The sequence below is a fragment of the Schistocerca piceifrons genome, chromosome 2 (genome assembly GCF_021461385.2).
Source record: "Schistocerca piceifrons isolate TAMUIC-IGC-003096 chromosome 2, iqSchPice1.1, whole genome shotgun sequence".
NCBI lineage: Eukaryota > Metazoa > Arthropoda > Insecta > Orthoptera > Acrididae > Schistocerca > Schistocerca piceifrons.
In genome coordinates, this window is record NC_060139.1 from 329,210,148 (window position 1) to 329,219,605 (window position 9,458).

Consider the following 9,458-nt stretch of genomic DNA (forward strand, 5'->3'; position numbering starts at 1 on the left):
CATTCGATTGGAACTACCAACGGCTTTGGGAGAGCCAGTCCTGACAAAACTCTACCATCTGGTGAGCAAGATGTATGAGACAGGCGAAATACCCTCAGGCTTCAAGAAGAATGTAATAATTCCAATCCCAAAGAAAGCAGGTGTTGACAGAGGTGAAAATTACCGAACTATCAGTTTAATAAGTCACAGCTGCAAAATACTAACGCGAATTCTTTACAGGCGAATGGAAAAACTGGTAGAAGCCGACCTGGGCGAAGATCAGTTTGGATTCTGCAGAAATGTTGGAACACGTAAGGCAATGCCGACCCTACGACTTATCTTAGAATATAGATTAAGGAAAGGCAAACCTACATTTCTAGCATTTGTAGACTTCGAAAGCTTTTGACAATGTTGACTGGAATACTCTCTTTCAAATTCTATAGGTGGCAGGGGTAAAATACAGGGAGCGAAAGGCTATTTACAATTTGTACAGAAACCAGATGGCAGTTATAAGAGTCGAGGGCCATGAAAGGGAAGCAGCGGTTGGGAAGGGAGTGAGACAGGGTTGTAGCCTGTCCCCGATGTTTTTCAATCTGTATATTGAGCAAGCAGTAAAGGAAACAGAAGAAAAATTCGGAGTAGGTATTAAAATCCATGGAGAAGAAATAAAAACTTTGAGGTTTGCCGATGACATTGTAATTCTGTCAGAGACAGCAAAGGACTTGGAAGAGCAGTTGAACGAAATGGACAGTGTCTTGAAAGGAGGATACAAGATGAACATCAACAAAAGCAAAACGAGGATAATGGAATGTAGTCGAATTAAGTCGGGTGATGCTGAGGGAATTAGATTAGGAAATGAGACACTTAAAGTAGTAAAGGAGTTTTGCTATTTGGGGAGCAAAATAACTGATGATGGTCGAAGGAGAGAGAATATAAAATGTAGACTGGTAATGGCAAGGAAAGCGTTTCTGAAGAAGAGAAATTTGTTAACATAGAGTATAGATTTAAGTGTTAGGAAGTCGTTTCTGAAAGTATTTATATGGAGTGTAGCCATGCATGGAAGTGAAACATGGACGATGAATAGTTTGGACAGGAAGAGAATAGAAGCTTTCGAAGTGTGGTGCTACAGAAGAATGCTGAAGATTACATGGGTAGATCACATAACTAATGAGGAGGTATTGAATAGAATTGGGGAGAAGAGGAGCCTGTGGCACAACTTGACTGGAAGATGTTCTGATACATCGAGGGATCACCAATATAGTACTGGAGGGCAGCATGGAGGGTAAAAATCCTAGAGGGAGATCAAGGGATGAATACACTAAGCAGATTCAGAAGGATGTAGGCTGCAGTAGGTACTGGGAGATGAAGAAGCTTGCACAGGATAGAGTAGCATGGAGAGCTGCATCAAACTAGTCTCAGGACTGAAGACAACAACAACAACCATGAAATTTCTGTAGGAGTTCTTCTAGTGTCTGTGGGCGATCTGTTTCATTAATAATAATGTCGTTGACATGACACGAATCAAGTACGAGGCGAAGTGAGCTGCCTCTTTTTCGTAACAATATAGAGCGGTTCAAACAAATTTCGGGCTTGCAGCCGGTCGTCGTTCAATACTTCGCACGATATTTCAACTGGGCACCCGCCAGTCATCTTCAAGTGAGCCGTCGCAGACTGGCGAAAACGTCCTCCGTTCCGCAATATATAGCATACTGTAAGTATTCTGCGCATGCGTCGAAAACTTGATAGTTGAACCATACTGCCCGCCGGCAGCGCCCTCGCTGGTGGAATAGCGGAACTCAGTCGCCCTCTGCGTTGCTGTTTGCCACGGCCGTCGACGCACTCTGTCGTCTTTGATTTGAGCAAATCGTGGAGATGATGGGATTCCATGCACTGTCCAGCTGGTAGCCGCTGTCACGGTTTAACAGATTTTCCGCCAGTCGTATTTCTACGGATTCTTTAATAATGGAGTCCCAGAAAGACGTTGCTGTGGACAAAATCATTGTTTTCTCATACTCCACTGAATGTCCAGTAGAAATACTATGTTCAGCAATGGCGGACTTGCTTGGCTGCAAAAGGCGAGTGTAACGTTGATGTTCAGTGCAGCGTTCTTTCATGGTGCGTGTGGTTTGACCTATGTAAGCCATACCACATTGGCACGGTATCTTGTAAATTCCGGCCTTTCGCAGTAACAGATTGTCCTTAACTGATCCCACAAGGTCCGCAATCTTCGATGGTGGGTGGAAAACCACTTTTACCTGAAATTTTCGGAGGATTCATGCTATTTTAAACGAAGTGTTGCCAACGAAAGGAAGAAAAGCTAAAGATTGTTCCGGCATGTTCTCCCCTTTATTCACTTCCTGCTTCTTAGTTTTAACTGTTAGTGCCCTGTTAATCTGCCGGATGGAATACCCATTTTCGCTGAATACTGTCTTTAGATGGGCGAGTTCTTGAGGTAAGATATCTAGATCTGAGACAATAAGAGCTCTATGAACATGTGTTTTAAGCAAACTCATGGTTTGCGATGGGTCATGGCAACTCATTGCTTGCAGGTACAAATCAGTATGAGTGGGTTTCCGGTAAACTGAATGCCCTAGAGAACCATCATTCTTCCTTCGAACCAGGACATCCAAGAAAGGCAAACAACCATCTTTCTCTATTTCCATGGTGAACAGGATGTTGCTATGAATGGAGTTGAGGTGATGTAGAAAGTCCATTAATTTATCTTCTCCATGAGGCCACATGATGAAAGTGTCATCCACATACCGCCAAAAAACTGTTGCCTTCATGGCAGCCGATCCAAGCGCTCTCTCTTCAAAATCCTCCATAGAGGACACCGTCAGTCTGTTCAAAATGTTCTTGATTAAAGATAAAATAAGTTGAGGAAAGTGCGTGCCTGAACAAAGCAGTGATATCAACAGGAAACATGTTACCAATCAGTGTCAAAGAATCTGCAAGAGGAACTTTTGTAAAAAGTGAGACCACATCAAAACTTACTAGAAGGTCTACACTGCTAAGACGAAGAGCCCCCAGTCTATTGATAAAATCAGCTGAGTTTCGTATGTGATGTGAGCACTTGCCTACGAAAGGTCTCAGTAAGGAAGCGAGATGTTTAGCTAAATCATATGTAGGAGCTCCAATGTTGCTCAGCATTGGACGCAGACGAAGACCCTCTTTATGAATCTTTGGAAGGCCATACAGTCTTGGAGGTACACAACCATGTGGTCTTAACCTCTTGATGGTCTCTTGCGGTAAGGAGGAGGAATTTAATAGTGCTGAAGTTTTTCGTTGCACACGTCCTGTAGGATCGTAATCAATCCTCCTATAGGTAGAGTCACTTAGCAGACCATACATCTTATCTTTATACACACCACGAGGTAACAAAACAGTTGCATTACCTTTGTCAGCTTTCAATACCACTACGTCAGGGTCCTCTCTCAGATTTCGTAATGCAGCCCTTTCTGCAGAGGTTAAATTACTGCGTTGAGTAGGAGCCTTCAACAGAGCACGGCAAGTTTCCCTTCTTACTTCGTCTGCAGCATCCAAAGGAAGACGTCGTACAGCTTCTTCAACATCACTCAAAATGCTTATTAATGGCGGTGCTGTAGGTGTAGGTGCAAAATTGAGTCCCTTGCTTAATACAGACACCGTAGCGTCGTCCAAATTCTTGTCCGTGAGATTGACAACGGAACGTCGTACCATTATCCCTTCTGGCGACGGCTTCTATGGCAACAGTCGATCAAATTTTAAAATTCACAATATAGAGCGGGTTTGTATACGGACTGACTGCCGGCTCAATAATACCTTGGTCAAACATAGATTGTAATTCTTTCGTAACTTGTTCTCTGTGGATATATGAAATAGGATTATGTTTGGCTTTAAATGTTTCATGCTGTTTAACTTGAAATTCATACATAAAACCGGACATAGTACCAGGAATGTTGTCAAAAAGTGGAGCTTGCTGTAAAAGAATTTACCGTAACTCTGTGCGTGCATCATCTGTATTTGCGTTGCTATGCTTTACTTTCTCAGAAATCATATGCATAACTTCATAGTCGGCTTCATCTGGTGTATTGTAACTGTGTACATACGTATCTGTGGACAATGTGGAATGGCAGTCACGTTAACACGCTGTAGAAATGACCTCTCTCCAAATAATTGCCTGTTCTTCTGATAAAGCAGGCCGAAATTCCAGTGCCAGTTGTAATTTTTCATCCTTTAACATTAAATAGTTGAAAGTCGATACTTGCGTCATGTTGTAACAAATAATTCGTACCTAAAATAACGTCTGTTGTCAATAAGGGAACAGATGACCTGCAATACAAAATAATAAGTGTGTCTGTAATTTTACATCTACTCCTTTACCAGATACTGTTCCTTTTACTTTAGTTTTGCCTAATGGTAACGTAGGATAGGTGTTCTCTTTGTTACATTCGTTGAAAGTTTCTTCATTTATAACTGACATAGGTGATCCAGAATCGATTACTGCTAAAAATGTAGATGATCCAATCTTTACTTCAATAACAGGGTGGGAAATGTTTTTTTTGTATAACTGTTTTTTCATGTAAAAGTGTGTCTCGGATGTCGTCAAAAGTAATAACATTTTCTTGAACAAGATTCTGTGTATCAAAAGTATTGCTTACGTTGCTGCAAGATTCAACCTGTACTGTATCTAGTCAAATTCTTTCTGACGTGCTGTTATTTGCAGGAGGATGCTGTGGCATTTCCACTATTTGTACTGTTCTGTTATTTTGTCCTGACGTATTAGGTTGGGGATGATATCGAGTATCCGGTTCATTCAGGATAATCTGTTGTTGTGGATGATTCTGCGGCTGATAAGACCTACTGTTATTAAACGTGCGCTGAAAACTGTGCTCATTACTGTTACGTCTGTCATGGTAGTCATTACTATACGTCGCGTTGCGATAGGAGTTGAAATGATGTGTCTTCCGTAGTCTGTACGTAGTGATTTCCTTGTTGGTGTGCGTTACTATTTGGCGGAGCCGACGCTATACGTGTAGGCGGCGAAACACTAAAGCTTGGTTGAACTTGCACATTACATGGTTGGTAAGGTATGCTAACCGGCTGGTTTTTTTGTTGTTGTGGGGAAATCCCTCTGTTGTTGTCAAAATGTGTTTGCTGTTGCTGATAATTTTGATGATACTGCTGAATAAAATTTTGTCTGTTATTAAAGTTCTGTCATTGCTGGAGCGTCTATCACCTTTGCTATAAAAATAGCGTGGCTGATCGTAATTACTGTATGCTTGTTGGCCTTGGTTATGTTGTGAAAAATTTTTGTTTATGAAGGAATAATCTGATTGCTGAACTTCCAGAAGCTGTAGCAGATCTCTAAGCGCTGAAATATTTTCTCTCTGCTATCCTGTTAAAAGTGACGCTTAACGGTCGTGGTAATTTTGAAATACATAATTGGATTAGTGCTCACTCACTGTATGCCTCACATAAACATTGGTTTTGCTGTACCATGTGTCCAAAAAATTGCGTGACAGTATAAAAATGTGAGTTATCATAATTCAGCAAGCTAATTCACTGATCCTTGGTTCCACGCTGTGTCGTCTTCGACCAATACGCTGACTTTTAAGCATTCTGAAATTCTTCTACCGATTAACATGGTCTCGCGATCAGTCTCATACGAGTTGCCGATCCGCCTTCTAAAAAACTGCAAATAAATTCAAGTTTGTGTGTTACGAGCCAAGTTGGAGGAAAAGCAAAACTAAATTGTTGTGTCCAATCCAAGATGGTGAATCTGTGTTCTATCGTTTTTAAATACCTTAAATTTCCTAACGGATAAAAAGTGCTTGTAATCAAAATTATCGTCTCTGAATGTCTGAGCAGGTTCAGGATTGTATGATAATCTATTAATCTGTGTCTGTTCGGAATCTTAAGTCACGTACTCTCTGTAAATTACCTAAGTTATACTGGCTGTGTGAGGTTGACAAATGTTCAGAATGTGATGTATGCTGTGACGTGTTAGAGGCTGAAACATTTTTCATTTCTGTCACTTCTTGCTGTAAAGATGACAATTTCCTACGTAATATATTATTAGACGTGCATATCTTACTGACTGTCTGCTGTATATTTTGGAATTTGGGTGTTAGAACGAAACTGGTGACGTATCGTCTGACTTGGTGTCAGTGCTATTTTCGATAACGTCAATACGACTGACCAATTAAATTTTTTAGTCAGTGCTTTTACCTGTTTGTCATTTTTAGTGTCAGAAGCATTAATTTGTTTTTGCCTTTTACTTGTGGTTTTGTTTAATTTCTTAACGTTTGCTTTAATGACATGGGGAACCTGTATTAATTCCATTGTTCAAGTCTTCTGGACACTGTCTGAAAGTCTACTGTGTATTTTTTTTCTAAAATATGAATATTAGTGTCTGTTTTTGTTTTTAGATTGGAGATTTCATCATGCAATTCATTGTTCAACTGTTTGATCATACTGATTTCATCTGATACTGTAGCAATGTTGGTGTCTACGTATGTTTTTGCTTTTGCAAACAACTTACGCTTTTCTTTCTGTCTCTGTGTAGTAATTGTTTCCATGAGTTGTTTCTTTACTTTGTTCTTTTCCTGTATGAATTTATGGTAACACGTTTCGCTGTTTTGTAGATGGTGATTAAAACGTTCGTCAATTTGGCTGTTCTGTTGTTCAAATTTCTTGTCGACTTTCGCATCCAGAGTGCGTGAAAGTTCTGCTGACATTCATTTAAACTCGTCACGTTACTGTGTTGCGTTTTCTGAACATTGTTTAGCGACTGCACTGATTCCATCTCTAAGTATTTTGTTGTGGCTGCATGTGTATTGCGTATCTCTTCACTACTATTCCTGGCACAGGCCTTAATTTCCTCATGCAATTGTTTTTTAGTTTCATTACATTGCCCCACAACGGCTGTAATCTGTTCAGTAAGCTGTTCAATAGAGGTGTCAAGTTTTTCATTAATTTGTTTAAAATTTTCATCGCATTATTTGATTGATCTATCTTGTTTTTCATTCGACTGTTTGAGATTTTCATTCAGTAGCCTATAATTGTTGTCTAGTTTTTCATTAAGCAATAATGCCACAACTTGATCCATGCCAAAATTAGCGACTCTAATCTCTGTGCTGTGTGATGGTATATCTGAATTTATCACGTTTTGTGTTACCATTTGGTCATTGTCTGATTCATGAAAAGGTTTGCTACTTGGATGTGCACTGTTGGTCACTACTTCGGAGTTAAATAAATTTGACGTATTATGAGAACATTGTTCATCTTCGTTAGAAAGATTTATCTGTTCACTGTTGTAAATTTTGCAAATCAGGTGTATCAAACTGGACAGCGTTAACTGTAATTAAACGTGCCACGTCATCAATTGTCGTTAAATTTACTGAGGGCATAATTGAATTTGTCTGCTCGTCATTTAGATTAGAGTCATTACATGTGGTCGTCACACACTGATTATCTGTAATTGGAGGATTATCATTATGACACTGAGTGTCGCTAGTATTATCAGTCAAATTATTTAACTTGGCTTTTTCACTCATTACGCATTGCGATGTACTATTGGCAGTTTTTTACGGCATTTTCACAAGTCAAAGGTAGGCACAAAATTAAACAAAGGCAAAGCAAAAATGGAACAAATACAATAACAATAAAGAGCAATAAATTGCCAATGATCTGTGAAAGAAGGAGTGACAAATTAGTAAATGCGTTGCGCCAGATGCAAACAACATTTAACATTACGTAAATAACAGCAGATATATAACTGACTACTTCTCAGAAATCCACAAAAAAAAAAAAAAAAAATAGGATCCTGGCTGGCTGTTGACAACAGATCAAACCTGTAGCCTCGGGGTAAAAATGTGACTAACCTCCCAAAGAAAATGTGACTCATATATAACCTTTCAATAATTAACTAACTGTGAATCTAAACTGGTAAATCTGGATGTCAGCAATGCTGCGTCATGGCCCTGAAAAGTCATTTTGAATAAACTGAAAATTCTTACCTCAATTATGTCGCCAGATAACGCATATATATATCTGCTCCTACAATCATTTTTCTGGCACAGTCCAGTGCAGTGCTGGCCACTAGATTTGTCATGTATAAAAAGAAACAACCGATTTATCTTTACGATAATTGGGATGACCATGGATAGGAGAAATTAGTAAAATTGATGAATGATTGTTAAAAGTTATTTTTATAAGAAATATTATTATTAAAAGATTTTTTAAAAACATTTACATGGGACTTGATATAACAGTAGTACAAAATCAGTTGTTGCAAGTTACATATGCATGCAGCTATAAATAATAATTTGTTTTTATCTTATACTACATTGTTCAGGCACCGCCATCGTTCTACATGACCGGCCTTCATAATTCCATACAGGCCACAAGTGTTCTCTGTCAGCTACACAACTAGACAAGTGCTCTCTACAAGTGAACTATCTCAACAGCCCGACTGCGAGCTACTACTACTACTGCCGACACTGTTCTCTGGTCTGCGATTTTATTGTAGGATACATATCGCAGGCAGGGCGTGAGCATTCCATCGAAGTTACATCTGCTCGAGTGTGCTAGCAATAAATTCCTTATTCGTGGACCTCTTACACCATTTTAGATTGCTGTCAATGTGTGCACCCAGGAATGACTCAACCTGTAATAACTCACTACAATTACATTTAATACTTAATTGATCCTACACTTTTCTACTTACTTGGAAATGAACAAAGTGAGTCTTGTTAACATTTAGTGATAACCCATTATTTTCTTTGAAGACAATATTGACCGATTTCTCAAGATTGTGGTTGGGAGTCCTGTTGATGAGGATGGAGGTGTCATCAACGAAAAGAGTAAAATGTGCTTTAAAGCTAGTACACTAAGGGACGTCAATGATAAAGATGAGGAAGGAAAAGGAGCCAAGTACAGAGCCCTGAGGAACACCAAAGCCAATAAAGCCCCATCTAGCTGACACAGAGTGCCCCTCAGAGTCGTTCAACATGACCTTCTGCTTTCTTCCAGTTAGGTAGTATTTGATCCATGAGCTAGCTGATCCATTCATACCATAATATTCAGCCTTTGCTAAGAGGATTTCATGGCTAACACTATCAAAGGCCTTAGAAAGATCACACAAGCTACCAACAGGAGATAATTTATTATTAAAGGACTCTATGATCTGATAGTTGAAGGACAAAATAGCTTGTTCTGTTGATACACCCTGTTGAAATCCATCTGGGTACTGTTTAATGCCTTATAATGAATGAGGTGGTCATTAAGTCTTTTGTGAACCAATTCCTTAATAATTTTAGATAAGGTTGTTAAAAGGGAGATAGGCCAATAGTTGGTAACATCAGTTTTATCACATTTTTTTAAAAAGGGGTTTGACAGTAACGTAACTTAATCTCTCAGGAACAATCTCATGCTGGATGGATTCATTGAATATTGGCACAGTATTTTGCCTATTGGCTTATAGCATTCTCTCGGTA